This window comes from Symphalangus syndactylus, chromosome 6 (assembly GCF_028878055.3).
Source record: "Symphalangus syndactylus isolate Jambi chromosome 6, NHGRI_mSymSyn1-v2.1_pri, whole genome shotgun sequence".
Taxonomy (NCBI): Eukaryota; Metazoa; Chordata; class Mammalia; order Primates; family Hylobatidae; genus Symphalangus; species Symphalangus syndactylus.
Window position 1 is genome coordinate 140078334 of NC_072428.2, and position 17734 is coordinate 140096067.

Genomic DNA, 17734 nt, shown 5'->3' on the forward strand with positions numbered 1-17734 from the left:
GTGTTTTTCCATTTTCCATAATAAAACATTCAGGATCCAAACTTAATTATGAGTTTCTGTAAAAAATCATCTGCTAAAATCTCCAGCCTCATTTCTACACAATGTGACTTCCCTCCTTGAGGAACTAGCCATCCTTGGCTTTCTTTGATTAACTGAGAGCTCCATGTTTTCACTTACCTTGGAATATGCTTTATCTTCTTCCTGAAAATACTTCTAATCTCTTTCCCTAACTTCTACTCACTATTCAGTTTCAGCTCAAACAATGTTGATTTTTCTAAGAAGTCTTTTCCGACCACTCCTATTAGTTTAGCAGATCCTCTATACACTCTTAAAACATCCTAGTGTTCTCCTTAATAACATTCATTATCCTACAGTTTTGTTAACTGTCATGTTTGCCTGAGAAAGGAGGTAGTGATAGGGAAAAGGTGGTGATGGCAAAAATAGAAGAGAGAGGCTTTTATAGGATGGGCACAGAAGAAAGTAAAATATTTGATTGGTTACAGTTATACAGTTACCTTATTTGGTCTACCCTGTTGTAAAGTCCGTAGTTATGTTTGTTGGCTACTTCTAATTAGTTGAGCTTAAGTTCTGCTTTTATTTAATATTAAACATTTACAAGAAATAGCGCAAGTTAAGTCTTGCTTATCTTTGCAAATAAAGCAAGGTTGAGGTCATTTGTAAGGCCTAACTGCTTTTGTCTGCTCAGGGATTCTCCGGGTCTGGTCTCCATTTTAATTTACTTTAACAAAAAGAGATGAGACCCTGAAACCAGGTCCAGCTAGAACTAGCACAATTGAAGACAGAATTGCTCTGTCTTAGAAATGGATAAGATTACTTAGGAATATCAAGGCAAAAATCCTGAATTAGCTATTAACAAATAGAGTCAAGCAATATCTTGTATGATTAAGATTTGTCTAAGTATGCAAAGAATTCAATATTAGGAAACATTAGGAAATATTTTTATATAATCTAATGTATTACAAAGCTATGGAGCAACATAATCTGATCACCTCCTTAGCTGTTGAAAGGTAATTTGGTAAAATTAAATGTCTAATAATTGGTTCTTTTTCCCCATAATAAAATTTTCCATCTCAACCTCAAAATCTGCATCTAGTTTAGTGGTAAGCATTGAGATATTGCCACAAAAGTTAAGAACAAGCTAAGGAAGCCTACTATCATTGTGATTACTTATTTAACATTCTCTTAGATACTAGCCACAATAAATTAACAGTGAAAGAAATTAGAAGTTGTTTTATAAAAAATTCAAAAAAGAAGGTAAATTATCGTTTTTGGCCGTGTAAAGAACTTTTACAAATCAATATCAAAATTATTCCCATCAGAATTGAAACATGGGCAATAAATATATAAGACAGATATCAATAAAAAATATAGTTCTTTCTTTAATAAATAGACGTATGACAAATGACTCAATCATATTCCCATTGAGTGATGTGTATGAAAATCACACTAACATCATCTTTCACCTATCAGTCTGGCAAAGATAAAATTATGAGCAATCAACATGGGAAACTAATAAAATGCTGGTGAAACTAATTTGATTAAAATTTTTATTGTAAGCAATTCAGTAATATCTCTCAAAATTACAAATGCATGTACCAATTGTATAGCAATTCTCCTTGTAGGAACCCACTCAGGTGATCTGATTATCTGTTGCTGCATAAGAAACTACTCCAAAACTCAGTGGCTTAAAACAACATGTTTTTGTGTGTCAAGAATTTGGGCAGAGCACAGTGGGTACAACTTGACTTCACTCCTTGCAGACTGGGCCTCAGTTGGAGTGGCTCAAATGGCTCTAGATGGGGTGCAAGACAGATCAATGAGGGCCACATGTGGAGCCTCTGGTTGTCAACTGTGTCCCTAGCTGCTTCTCCATGTTGCACCTGCTGAGCCTAGAATTTCCCAAATGGCTTCTACCCTCCTTCACCAAGGTAACAGACTCTTCTCTTGGTGGTTTTACTTTCCCAGGTTCAACATAGAATTGTAAAGTCAGCAGAACTTAAAGGTAGTATTGGTCAGCTTTATTCACTGTTTGACTCATAATAGCCAGGAAAACAGATTGTGTGTGAGAAGCAGGCTCTCAGATGCTCAGAGATCTTTATAGAGACCTGACTCACCCACAACTCTTTGCCTTCATGGCCTGCTGAGTCTTTTACAATGCCACCCCATTACATCTCACAGTAGAGGAATCCCTTGCTCCAAATGTCATACATCCCAAAAAAAGTTACATAGCAAAATTCCACAATAGAGGCTCTATATTTCATCATTTAAAGGGGAAAAGCTGCAATACATTTCTAGCTCATCCAAAAACCCCAACAATTTCCTCTGGATATCACTAAAACACTTTTAAGCAATCAAAGCAATATAATAACAATCACCAATGATTTCTGCAAAATGTAAGGCCATTAAATGCCAATCAGCTAATTATTTAGCTGATTATTTGCCAGTTATTTAACACTACACTCATGTCTGTCTGCAGTAAGCAATGATATAAATGCAAACATTCTTTTCTACTACACTTCTACAAGCATTCAGAAAAATTGATTAAATATAAAAATAGGTTCATATAGATAACAAATTCAAATTTCACTCACAAATTTAAAAAAGGTTTATTTACTAATTAGAATTGCCTAAATGAGGTTTAGAGGAGAGGAGAGGGAGACCAGAGTCCTCACGGTGGCTGTTCAGTGGGGTGAGTGTGTGGGATGAGCTGATAAAGGAGGAGGTGGAATTGTTCACTCCTAGGGTTTGTCCATATCCAGTTCCAAGGGACTGGGAACTGTCTTTACGGCACTTGACCCTCCAGAGGAGATGATTGTGGCCTGTTGTCTGAAATCATAGTCAAAGCAATGTGATGGGAAAAACTCAAAATGGCCATGTCTTTGTGTTTCCTCTGCTTGAAAGCGTACAGACCCCTGGGTAATAATGTAACACTGTGCTTGAGATTGCATCATCTAGTGGAATGCTTCTGTTGATGTTTTTTGTATGATTTTAGTTTCTTTTATTATTATTATTATACTTTAAGTTCTGGGATACATGTGCACAATGTGCAGGTTTGTCACATAGGTATACACGTGCCATGCTGATTTGCTGCACCCATCAACCCGTCATCTACATTAGGTATTTCTCCTAATGTTATCCCTCCCCTAGCCCCCCACCCCCCAACAGGCCCCAGTGTATGATGTTCCCCTGCCTGTGTCTATGTGTTCTCTTTGTTCAACTCCCGCTTATGAGTGAGAACATGCAGCGTTTGTTTTTCTGTTCCTGTGTCAGTTTGCTGAGAACGATTATTTCCAGCTTCATCCATGTCCCTGTAAAGAGCATGAACTCATCCTTTTTATGGTTATATAGTATTCCATGGTGTGTATGTGTCGCATTTTCTTTATCCAGTCTATTATTGATAGGCATTTGTGTTGGTTCCAAGTCTTTGCTATTGTGAACAATGCTGCAATAAACATGTGTGTGCATGTGTTTTTATAGTAGAATGATTTATAATCCTTTGGGTATATACCCAGTAATGGGATTGCTGGGTCAAATGGTATTTCTGGTTCTAGATCCTTGAGGAATGGCTACACTGTCTTCCACAATGACTGAACTAATTTACACTTGCACCAACAGTGTAAAAGCATTCCTATTTCTCCACATCCTCTCCAGCATCTGTTGTTTCCTGACTTTTTAATGATCACCATTCTAACTGGCATGAGATGGTATCTCATTGTGGTTTTGATTTGCATTTCTCTAATGACCAGTGATGATGAGCTTTTTTTCATATGTTTGTTGGCCACATAAATGTCTTGTTTTGAGAAGCGTCTGTTCATATCCTTCACCCACTTTTTGATGGGGTTGTGTTTTTTTTGTAAATTTGTTTAAGTTCTTTGTAGATTCTGGATATTAGCCCTTTGTCAGATGGATAGATTGCAAAAATTTTTAAATTCAAAAATGTAGTCAATTAATCTTTAAGATTATTCTGCAAGATTGACTCCTTCTTGCAACTCTGAGCATCGGTTTGAATTGAATTCTCTGGCAGTAAGTCCTTTGCTATGTAAGGCTCACAATTCTTCACATTCTTCACTGTACATGTCACCAATTCAGACCTCTTCAAAAAGATCCAAGAAGGGTTTTTCTGTTGGTGATGTTGGTGTTGGTGTTGTTATTGTGTTGCTTTGCAGTTATCACTTCATGAAACTTTGGAAATCAGCAATAAATTGTCCCTTTCTCACAGAAGAAACTTTCACTTAATAATGTGGAGAAAATGATTCCAGCAATTAAAAACCAATTTAGACAACGTGGGAATAAGACAGGATCTTGTCAGGAAACAACTGAGATATGACTGCAGTTTACTTCACTTTCACCCTACAGACTCAAGGGCAATATCCATGTTTTACTGGTGTACACAACGAGATTTGCTTCAGTGGAGTTTCAATTCAAATAATGAATTTTGGGTGAAATCAATTGAAAGTTATTTATGGCAAATATTTAAATTTGGGGAGTTTACTGAGGGAGAGCTTGAAGTTAAACATCTCCTGAATTCTTAATTATTCCAAAATATAATGATGAATTGAAAACTGCCTAGTAAGTCAGGAAGCTAAACAAACCTAAAAGAAGTCACTGCAATTTTTTTCTTTTTTTTTTTACGAAATTTTCCTGGACTAAATTCTTTTTCTTTTTTTATTATTATTATTATTGTACTTTAAGTTTTAGGGTACATGTGCACAACGTGCAGGTTTGTTACATATGTATACATATGCCATGTTGGTGTGCTGCACCCATTAACTCATCATTTAGCATTAGGTATATCACCTAATGCCATCCCTCCCCCCTTCCCCCACCACACATCAGTCTCCGGTGTGTGATGTTCCCCTTCCTGTGTCCATGAGTTCTCATTGTTCAATTCCCACCCATGAGTGAGAACATGCGGTGTTTGGTTTTTTTGTCCTCGCGATAGTTTGCTGAGAATGATGGTTTCCAACTTCATCTATGTCCCTACAAAGGACATGAACTCATCATTTTTTATGGCTGCATAGTATTCCATGGTGTATATTTGCCACATTTTCTTAATCCAGTCTATCATTGTTGGACATTTGGGATGGTTCCAAGTCTTTGCTATTGTGAATAGTGCCACAATAAACATATGTGTGCATGTATCTTTATAGCAGCATGATTTATAATCCTTTGGGTATATACCCAGTAATGGGATGGCTGGGTCAAATGGTATTTCTAGTTCTAGATCCCTGAAGAGTTGCCACACTGACTTCCACAATGGTTGAACTAGTTTACAGTCCCATCAACAGTGTAAAAGTGTTCCTATTTCTCCATATCCTCTCCAGCACCTGTTGTTTCCTGACTTTTTAATGATGGCCATTCTAACTGGTGTGAGATGGTATCTCATTGTGGTTTGATTTGCATTTCTCTGATGGCCAGTGATGATGAGCATTTTTTCATGTGTTTTTTGGCTGCATAAATGTCTTCTTTTGAGAAGTGTCTGTTCATATCCTTTGCCCACTTTTTGATGGGGTTGTTTGTTTTTTTCTTGTAAATTTGTTTGGGTTCATTATGGATTCTGGATATTAGCCCTTTGTCAGATGAGTAGGTTGCAAAAATTTTCTCCCATTTTGTAGGTTGCCTGTTCACTCTGATAGTAGTTTCTTTTGCTGTGCAGAGGCTCTTTAGTTTAATTAGACCCCATTTGTCAATTTTGGCTTTTGTTGCCATTGCTTTTGGTGTTTTAGTCATGAAGTCCTTGCCCATGCCTATGTCCTGAATGGTATTGTCTAGGTTTTCTTCTAGGGTTTTTATGGTTTTAGGTCTAGCATGTAAGTCTTTAATCCATCTTGAATTAATTTTTGTATAAGGTGTAAGGAAGGGATCCAGTTTCAGCTTTCTACATATGGCTAGCCAGTTTTCCCAGCACTATTTATTAAATAGGGAATCCTTTCCCCATTGCCTGTTGGCCACCATAGCTTCAAGTCAACACTGCAAGGTCTACTGGGTATTGGAGCATGTGCTAAACACCTTTGGTCTTTCTTCTATTTGTGTTTTCACTTGGTAATGAGGTTCTCACAGGCACCACTTTTGGCTGCACTGGCTGTTCATCCCTTCCTTCCTGGGTTTCCTATTTTGCAAATGGTGCCATAATCTGTACAGTTGTCCAAGCCAAAGCCTTGACTGTTTCTTCCAATAAGTAACAAAAGAGTTGTGTATTATAAAGGCTTCATATCTCTCTGGAGCGTCCACTTTTTTTTCCTTATTTCTACTCAAGTTATGGTCACCATCATTTCTGGACTGGATTGTTGCAACTGTCTCTTTGGATTGAACCTGTTTCGAGGCTTGCTTCTCTCAAATTACCTTTCACACTGCAACCACAATGCTATATATTTATAAGACAAATATAATTGTGAGATGATGTCAGTGGGAATAGCAGAATAATGCCCTCCAAAAATCTCCACAAAAATAGAGAACACCGTCAAAAAATAGTCAGAATCAACTCTTTTTTTTTTTTTTTTTTTTTTCAGAACTCTGGGTATCAACCCAACACTTGAAGCAATATTGAGACTGTTCATTCAAGAAAAATAGTAAGAATAGTGAGTTCTGTCATGTTTCAACTTGCCCCTTTCTCATTACCCCCAAATCTGTGGTAACCTTGAAAACCAAAAAACTAAAATCACTATGAAAACTAGCAGCCTGGAAGCCACTGAAGGGAGCTGAATGGAGTTAGAGCCCCTTAAAAGTCCCATTTCTAGAAAAATGTCATTATTTGACCTGTCTAGTGGTGCCCTGGGAGATTCCACTTGCAACTCACCAATGGAAAACCAAATACTGTATTTTCTTCTTTCTTAGTGGGAGCTAAGCTATGAGGACGCAAAGGCATGAGAATGATATAATGGACTGAGGAACTGGGAGGGGGGAAGATTGGGAGGGGGATGAGGGATAGAAGATGACACATTGGGTCCAGTATACTCTGCTTGGGTGATGGGTGCACTAAAATCTCAGAGATCACAACTAGATAACTTATCCATGTAACCAAAAACCACCTGTACCCCAAAAACTATTGAAATAAAAATAAAAATTAAAAAAGGAACAAGGTAATGAAAAAGAATAAATATAGTACTAATTTAAAGAAAGAAAAATCCTGAAATCCTCCCCACTGTTTCCAAGAGTCCCCTTTTTCCTCAGCCTTTTCTCTACCTCCTCAATCCTACAGAATTATGCACTGTTTCTTTGCTGGTGCAAGACTCCAAAAGCCTAAAATTTGGTGTTTTTACTGTTACTTTAAAAAAAAAAACACACACCCTGGTATTCACCCACACAATTATTCCTATTTGACTTTTTCTTTACTGTTGTTTCAGTTTCAGGAACTTTTACTGGAGTTTCTGCAGAGAACATGCAGAGTCAGCATGCAGCCTTCCTTCCTGATTTTGATCACTGTTCCTTTTGCTCTTTCCTCTTTTAAAAAAGTGTAAGATGCTTTTATTTGTGTCTTTGAGAGACTGTTCTTTAGTGGATAAAAATATCTCTGTCTGTCAAGCTTTGGTTAAAATTTAGTCTGTCAAGCTTTAGTTAAAAAAACTCATTCCTACCCCCTTCCACATTATATTGAAAGGTAGAAAAAGTCAATTTAATAAACATTTAAAAATCCCACATATTCAGAATATTGGATACGTTATAAATGATCATCAAGTATGGGCATAAGAATATTTAGAGTACTCCATCAGGTTTAACAAAAATATATATTTATACTGATTTCTGGCATTCAATTTATGTTCTTTAAATATCTAAAAGACTCATTTCTAAATCTTCCACCTCCTGGAGAAAGGTTGTCTCTTTTTGAATTTTCTCCAGCTGCTTTTTTTCCTAGCTGTTTGCCGGTTGCTGCTTGTTATTTCAATTGTTTGATTGTTTTCAGTTTCTTAGGTTCTCATGTTTTCCCCGCTATCTTAAAATCTCTCAATGTTGGCTGAGAGAAGATATTTTGGGGTGTATTTCTTGTTTTGCAGCGACCGGCCTCATGCTTCCTTTGTTCTTAGGGGATGTTTTGGGAAATGGCTTATCATTTGCCCTTGTAGTTTCATATTCTCTGCGGCCCCTCCTCATGCAGCTTAAGATCAATGACTTGTTCATTTCTTCTAACTGGAGTTCTAAAAGTCATTGCGATATTGGCTCCTCACAGGGTACTTAGAACTGCTTGATAAGTTATTGATTTTATTGGAAATACTATGTCCAGAATTTTTCACTAAGGATTTCTGCATTTGATGGCATGATATTCTTGTGCAGGATAGAGCTAGTATAATGGAAAATCTCGCACCCATTATTAACACATAACCTGGGGGCACATGTAGTAGTTGTTGCAAGACAGGTTCAGTATACAAGTATCAGTCATGTATTACACCATATTAATAGAATGAAGGACAAAAATTGCATGATCATCTCACTGGATGCAGAAAAAACATTGTACAGCTCTTTCTCTGGGCACCAAGCAAAGTATGTAAAATTTGAAGCCGTAGGTTTGGAAATAAGTTTGTGGTTTTTAACGCCCCACAATTTGTCCCTTTGATTTCCAAACCCCTACAGTAGTAATATGTATGAATACAGTGGTAATATGTATGAAGGCTATAGCAGACTGTATTACAAGAGCCAGTTTCAAAGTCAAGTTTACAATCACACAGCAAGTAGAGAATTGCTGCTTTGACAAGAGTTTTCCTAGAGGGCCCAACTCATTATAAATGGGATCACTCTTCAGTATTTACATTATAGCATTTTATTTGTTGCAATATAGAAACATGTTTGTTATTGCCAGTAAGAAACTATGGTTTTGTTGACATCTGCACTACCTATTACCAACTCACTGGTAGCTTTTAGATTATATTTTAGTTCTCACTGCTAATGTTACTTTGCCTCAAACCAGGAAACAGATACCATCTTGGAAGCAAGGAGTAAGCCTTTACCAGGCACAGAATCTATTGTAGGATACTATTTGTAGAATAATATATCCAGTTAAAATATATTTGAAAATGAAGGTAAGATAAAGACATTAAGATTGAAAAAGAAGGAATTGCTGTGAATACAGTCACACTTCGAGATAAGAAAATTTTCCTTCCTTCCTTCCTTCTTTCTCTTCTTTCTTCTTTCTTTTTTTCACATTTATTCCCCTTTTATTAACTGATTTAAAAGGCAACTTTACAAAACAATATGTATATTATTGTATTGTAGAATCTATAACATAGAGAAATATAATGTTTACTAATAAAAGCACAGAGAAGGTGAGGGGAATAAAGCTATATTGGAGTAAGAAAATGACAAGAGCGGGGAGGAGCCAATGGCCAAATAAGAACAGCTCCAGTCTGCAGCTCCCAGCATGAGCGATGCAGAAGATGGGTGATTTCTGCATTTCTAACTGAGGTACCGAGTTCACCTCACTGGGGAGTGTTGGACAGTGGGTGCAGGACAGTGGGTGCAGCACACTGTGCGTGAGCCAAAGCAGGGCAAGGCATCACCTCACCCAGGAAGTGCAAGGGGTCAGGGAATTCCCTTTCCTAGTCAAAGAAAGGGGTGACAGATGGCACCTGGAAAATCGGGTCACTCCCACCTTAATACTGAACTTTTCCAATGGGCTTAACAAACGGCACACGAGGAGATTATATCCTGCGCCTGGCTCAGAGGGTCCTACGCCCACGAAGTCTTGCCCATTGCTAACACAGCAGTCTGAGATCAAACTGCAAAGTGGCAGTGAGGTTGGAGGAGGGGCGCACCCCATTGCCGAGGCTTGAGAAGGTAAACAAAGTGGCTGGGAAGCTTGAACTCGGTGGAGCCCACCACTGCTCAAGGAGGCCTGCCTTCCTCTGTAGGCTCCACCTCTGGGGGCAGGGCACAGACAAATAAAAGGCAGCAGTAACCTCTGCAGACTGAAATGTCCCTGTCTGATAGCTTTGAAGAGAGTAGTGGTTCTCCCAGCACGCAGCTTGAGATCTGAGAATGGGCAGACTGCCTCCTCAAGTGGGTCACTGACCCTTGAGTAGCCTAACTGGGAGGCACCCCCCAGGAGGGGCAGACTGACACCTCATACGGCCGGGTACTCCTCTGAGACAAAACTTCCAGAGGACCGATCAGGAAGCTGCATTTGTGGTTCACCAATATCTGCTGTTCTGCAGCCACCACTGCTGATACCCAGGCAAACAGCGTCTGGAGTGGACCTCCAGCAAACTCCAACAGACCTGCAGCTGAGGGTCCTGGCTGTTAGAAGGAAAACTAATAAACAGAAAGGACATCCACACCAAAAACCCATCTGTATGTCACCATCATCAAAGACCAAAGGTAGATAAAACTACAAAGATGGGGAAAAAAACAGAGCAGAAAAACTGGAAACTCTAAAAATCAGAGCACCTCTCCTCCTCCAAAGGAACGCAGCTCCTCACCAGCAACAGAACAAAGCTGGATGGAGAATGACTTTGACGAGTTGAGAGAAGAAGGCTTCAGGAGATCAAACTACTCTAAGCTAAAGGAGGAAGTTCCAACCCATGGCAAAGAAGCTAAAAACCTTGAAAAAAAATTAGATGAATGGCTAACTAGAATAACCAATGCAGAGAAGTCTTTAAAGGACCTGAAGGAGCTGAAAACCAAGGCATGAGCACAGCATGACGAATGCACAAGCCTCAGTAGCTGATTTGATAAACTGGAAGAAAGGGTATCAGTGGTGGAAGACAAAATGAATGAAATAAAGTGAGAAGTTTAGAGAAAAAAGAATAAAAAGAAATGAACAAAGCCTCCAAGAAATATGAGACTATGTGAAAAGACCAAATCTACTTCTGAATGGTGTACCTGAAAGTGACAGGGAGAATGGAACCAAGTTGGAAAACACTCTGCAGGATATTATCCAGGAGAACTTCCCCAATCTAGCAAGGCAGGCCAACATTCAAATTCAGGAAGTACAGAGAACACCACAAAGATACCCCTCGAGAAAAGCAACTCCAAGACACATAATTGTCAGATTCATAAAGGTGAAATGAAGGAAAAAATGTTACGGGCAGCCAGAGAGAAAGGTCAGGTTACCCACAAAGGGAAGCCCATGAAACTAACAGCTGATCTCTTGGCAGAAACTCTACAAGCCAGAAGAGAGTGGGGGCCAATATTCAACATTCTTACAGAAAAGAATTTTCGAACCAGAATTTCATATCCAGCCAAACTAAGCTTCATAAGTGAAGGAGAAATAAAATCCTTTACAGACAAGCAAATGCTGAGAGATTTTGTCACCACCAGGCCTGCCCTAAAAGAGCTCCTGAAGGAAGCACTAAACATGGAAAGGAACAACTGGTACCAGCCACTGCAAAAACATGCCAAATTGTAAAGACCATCAAGGCTAGGAAGAAACTGCATCAACTAATGATCAAAATAACCAGCTAACATCATAATGACAGGATCAAATTCACACATAACAATATTAACCCTAAATGTAAATGGGCTATATGCTCCAATTAAAAGACACAGACTGGCAAAATGGATAAAGAGACAAGACCCATCAGTGTGCTGTATTCAGGAAACCCATCTCACATGCGGAGACACACATAGTAGACTCAAAATAAAGGGATGGAGGAAGATCTATCAAGAAAATGGAAAACAAAAAAAAGCAGAGGTTGCAATCCTAGTCTCTGATAAAACAGACTTTAAACCAACAAAGATCAAAAGAGACAAAGAAGGCTATTACATAATGGTAAAGGGATCAATTCAACAAGAAGAGCTAACTATCCTAAATATATATGCACCCAATACAGGAGCACCCAGATTCATAAAGCAAGTCCTTAGTGACCTACAAAGGGACTTAGACTCCCACACAATAATAATGGGAGACTTTAACACCCCACTGTCAACATTAGACAGATCAATGAGACAGAAAGTTAACAAGGATATCCAGGAATTGAACTCAGCTCTGCACAAAGTGGACCTAATAGACATCTACAGAAATCTCCACCACAAATCAACAGAATATATGTTCTTTTCAGCACCACACCACACCTATTCCAAAATTGACCACATAGTTGGAAGTAAAGCACTCCTCAGCAAATGTAAAAGAACAGAAATTATAACAAACTGTCTCTCAGACCACAGTGCAATCAAACTAGAACTCAGGATTAAGAAACTCACTCAAAACCGCTCAAACACATGGAAACTGAACAACCTGCTCCTGCATGACTACTGGGTGCATAACGAAATGAAGGCAGAAATAAAGATGTTCTTTGAAACCAAGGAGCACAAAGACACAATATACCAGAATCTCTGGGACACATTAAAAGCACTGTCTAGAGGGAAATTTATAGCACTAAATGCCCACAGGAGAAAGCAGGAAAGATCTAAAATTGACACCCTACCATCACAATTAAAATAACTAGACAAGCAAGAGCAAACACATTCAAAAGCTAGCAGAAGGCAAGAAATAACTAAGATCAGAGCATAAGTGAAGGAAATAGAGACACAAAAAACCCTTCAAAAAATCAATGAATCCAGGAGCTGCTTTTTTGAAAAGATCAACAAAATTGATAGACCACTAGCAAGACTAATAAAGAAGAAAAGAGAGAAGAATCAAATAGACGCAATAAAAAATGATAAAGGGGATATCACCACTGATCCCACAGAAATACAAACTACCATCACAGAATACTATAAACACCTCTATGCAAATAAACTAGAAAATCTAGAAGAAATGGATAAATTCCTCGACACATACACCCTCCCAAGACTAAACCAGGAAGAAGTTGAATCTCTGAATAGACCAACAACAGGCTCTGAAATTGAGGCAATAATTAATAGCTTACCAGCCAAAAAAAGTCCAGGACCAGATGGATTCACAGCCGAATTCTACCAGAGGTACAAGGAGGAGCTGGTACCATTCCTTCTGAAACTATTTCAATCAATAGAAGAAGAGGGAATCCTCCCTAACTCATTTTTTGAGGCCAGCATCATCCTGATACCAAAGCCCGGCAGAGACACAACAAAAAAAAAGGGAATTTTAGACCAATAGCCTTGATGAACATTGATGCAAAAATCCTCAATAAAATACCGGCAAACCGAATCCAGCAGCACATCAAAAAGCTTCTCCACCATGATGAAGTGGGCTTCATCCCTGTGATGCAAGGCTGGTTCAACATATGAAAATCAATAAACATAATCCAGCATATAAACAGAACCAAAGACAAAAACCACGTGATTATCTCAATAGATGCAGAAAAGGCCTTTGACAAAATTCAACAGCCCTTCACGCTAAAAACTCTCAATAAATTAGGTATTGATGGGACATATCTAAAAATAATAAGAGCTGTCTATGACAAACCCACAGCCAATATCATACTGAATGGACAAAAACTGGAAGCATTCCCTTTGAAAACTGGCATAAGGCAGGGATGCCCTCTCTCACCACTCCTGTTCAACATAGTGTTAGAAGTTCTGGCCAGGGAAATCAGGCAGGAGAAGGAAATAAAGGGTATTCAATTAGGAAAAGAGGAAGTCAAATTGTCCCTGTTTGCAGATGACATGATTGTATATCTGGAAAACCCCATCGTCTCAGCCCAAAATCTCCTTAAGCTGATAAGCAACTTCAGCAAAGTCTCAGGATACAAAATCAATGTGCAAAAATCACAAGCATTCTTATACACCAATGACAGACAAACACAGAGCCAAATCATGAGTGAACTCCCATTCACAATTGCTTCAAAGAGAATAAAATACCTAGGAATCCAACTTACAAGGGATGTGAAGGACCTCTTCAAGGAGAACTACAAACCACTGCTCAATGAAATAAAAGAGGATACAAACAAATGGAAGAACATTCCATGCTCATGGGTAGGAAGAATCAATATCGTGAAAATGGCCATACTGCCCAAGGTAATTTATAGATTCAGTGCCATCCCCATCATGACTTTCTTCACACAATTGGAAAAAACTACTTTAAAGTTCATGTGGAACCAAAAAAGAGCCTGCATTGCCAAGTCAATCCTAAGCCAAACCAACAAAGCTGGAGGCATCATGCTACCTGACTTCAAACTATGATACAAGGCTACAGTAACCAAAACAGCATGGTACTGGTACCAAAACAGAGATATAGACCAATGGAACAGAACAGAGCCCTCAGAAATAATGCCGCATATATACAACTCTCTGATCTTTGACAAACCTGACAAAAACAAGCAATGGGGAAAGTAACGACAATTTTTAAATTCACAGTAACAGGCATCCCCACCCCACGTTTTGGAATTTTGGGATGTTAAATCTACTTGTTCCTTTTGTTTTGCAATTTCTCATTATATCTTTACCTGTGCACCCCTCTCCTTTGACAAACACAATGCTTTGTATCATCTTATTAAGAATGATATACTCTATAACTGCATGGTTCAAAACGGTAACCACTAGCCACATGTGGCTGTTTAATTATATGATTTAAAATTAAAATGTAAAATTCAGTTTCTCCATCACATTGGCCACCTTGCTATGCTCAACAGACACATGTGCTAGTAGCTGCCATATTGGACAGGGCAGACAGTAAACATTTCCATCACAGAATTCTCTATTGAACAGTACTGCTTTATAAATAAACACTTTACAAGAAACCACAGAACAATTGTCAAGTACATCTCAATATGACTGCAGGAAATCTGTGGTCTATTCCTTTGGCTTGACCCATTTTCCAAAATTGCCTTGAACCATGGGAATAAAATGAATTTTAAAATGTCATAGTACTCTAAAACATGCACCTCTACTCAGCCACTGCCCTCTCCTTCCTCACCTCCTCCCAACATCTATCTTACTCCTCATTTAAGGCTGTAGTCACATCACTTGCTAGAAGCATGGGACGTAGGGGAAATGTCCCATGTATGCTCATGTTCAGAAGGGACAGGAGTGAGAAGGCTTGAGCAAGAAATTTCATCAGGGAGATATTTAAAACTGTGCTTGGAAGTCTCTACAGATGATCTAAAAGATGAAGCAGGAGAAGCAATATTTGCATCTCCAAACCTAGAGGAACAGTGCAAAAACAGAAGGACCTATCTCCAGTTGCTGGGAGTGAGGCCAGTTGTTAGCTCTCAGCTGTTGAGCTGTCAGACCTGTCCAGAAATTAGCTTGTGCTGAAGAGAGATGCCCTACGTAAGTCAAGTATCTTTTCCAGTGGAAGTTTGCATCCGATAGGGATTATAAAGTCCTTCTCACTCTCCTTCATTCTGAAAGTCCAACCAAACTTTAGAACTCCCTGAAGAGTCTGTATTTGTTGTGACTACATCTCAGTCTCACTTCTCCCTGCCTAATCCTGGGTTCTTCCCTTCCCCCTCTAGCACTTTTCCTGAGAAGATTCCCTAACGAATTTCCTTCATCCATTTTATCTTCATCTCAACAGTCCGTATTCCATGGAACCCAAACTTTTGCACATGTACATGTACATATCACTTATGTTCGGAAACACAGTGATGTAATTTGCAATATTAGTAGGTCAAAAGGAAAAAGACATGGAATTATATCAGTCAACATTAAAATAAATTTTTCTAAATTTATACCTCAGATAAAAGACTTTCATGAAATAGGACTAAGCAAAGTATAGCCACACTGATTTTAAAATAAACTAATTAATAGCCAATAACCAACATCAATATTAATGATAAGATATTAGGTGCCCTACAGGTAAATAAATAATAAAAACACATTAACTCACTTTTGAAAAGGTAGCAAGCAATTGTAATCATACAAGAGAAAGCAACATAAGATATTTTTGGAAACAAGGAGGGAAAATTATCACTATTTGCAACTGAGTCTATAACAAACCTAGAAACTCCGAGACAATCAAAAGGAAATTTTTTAAATGCTAAGACGTGGAGAAATAGGAACACTTTTACACTGTTGGTGGGACTGTAAACTAGTTCAACCATTGTGGAAGTCAGTGTGGCGATTCCTCAGAGATCTTGAACTAGAAATATCATTTGACCCAGCCATACCATTACTGGGTATATACCCAAAGGATTATAAATCATGCTGCTATAAAGATACATGCACATGTATGTTTATTGCAGCAGTATTCACAATAGCAAAGACTTGGAACCAAGCCAAATGTCCAACAATGATAGACTGGATTAAGAAAATGTGGCACATATGCACCATGGAATACTATGCAGCCATAAAAAATGATGAGTTCATGTCCTTTGTAGGGACATGGATGAAGCTGGAAACCATCATTCTCAGCAAACTATTGCAAGGACAAAAAAACCAAACACCACATGTTCTCACTCATGGGCAGGAACTGAACAATGAGAACACATGGATACAGGAGGGGGAACATCACACACTGGGGCCTGTTGTGGGGTGGTGGGGGGATAGCATTTAGGAAATATACCTAATGTTAAATGACAAGTTAATGGGTGCAGCACACCAACATGGCACATGTATACATATGTAACAAACCTGCACGTTGTGCACATGTACCCTAAAACTTAAAGTATAATAAAAAATATTTTTTAAAAAAGAGAAGTTACTGACCCAGGAGTATGAGACTTTTACACCCATGAATCTGACATAGAGGGAGTTATATAAGGGTGGGAAAAACCCTGTATCGAATGGTGCATTAAAAATATTTAATCACCTTCAAAAAAAATTAAATGTTTTAAAATATTGAAATAAGTAAATTAGCTGTTTATGAAATTAATTTACTAATTTTATTGTATTCCTCTTATAAAATAAAAGCCCTTTAGATAATAGGGTAAAAGGATAAATTCTGATTTAGAATCGCAACTTAAAAAGTTAAATTCTCATGAACAAACTGGGTAAAAACTGTTATGTGCTGTCTATGAAGAAAGACTTAATACTCCACCAAAGGGCACAAAACCTGCCACATACTTTCCAGAAGTGTTGTAACATTTTACACTCCCATCAACATTGTATGAGAGTTCTGATTGTTCAAAATTCTCACTTGTTGCCTGTCATTTTGAATTTTATTTTAACCATTCTGAGTAATGTGCAATGTTATGTCATTCTGAAATAAACTAGGTATTGAAGAAATATACCTAAAAGTAATAAGAGCCATCTATGAGGAACCCACAGCCAACATCATACTGAATGAGCCAAAGCTGAAAGCATTCCCCTTGAAAACTGGCACAAGACAAGAATGCCCTTTCTCACCACTACTATTCAACGTAGGATTGGAAGTAATATTGGCTGGAGCAGTCAGCCAACAGAAGGAAATAAAGGGCATCCAAATAGGAAGAGAGAAATTTACATTATCCTTGTTTGCAGACAAGGTTTCTATATCTAGAAACCCTCATAGTCTCTGCCCAAAAGTTTCTTCAGCTGATAAACAACTGCAACAGAATCTCAGAATACAAAAATTAATGCACAAAAACAACATTCTTATACACAAACAACAGTCAAGCCAAGAGCCAAATCAGGAATGCAATCCCATTCACAATTGCCTCAAAGAGAATAAAATACCTAGGAATAGAGCTAACTAGGGAAGTGAAGGATCTCTGTAATGAGAACTACAAAAACACTGCTCAAAGAAATCTGAGATGACACAAACAAACGAAAAAACATTCCATGCTCATGGGTAGGAAGAATAAATATTGTTAAAATGGCCATACTCTGCCTATATTAGTCAGGGTTCTCTAGGGGGATAGAACTAATGGAATGTACATATATATTTCACACAATAGGCTGTCTGCAGGCTGAGGAGGAAGGAGAGCCAGTCCAAGTTCCAAAGCTG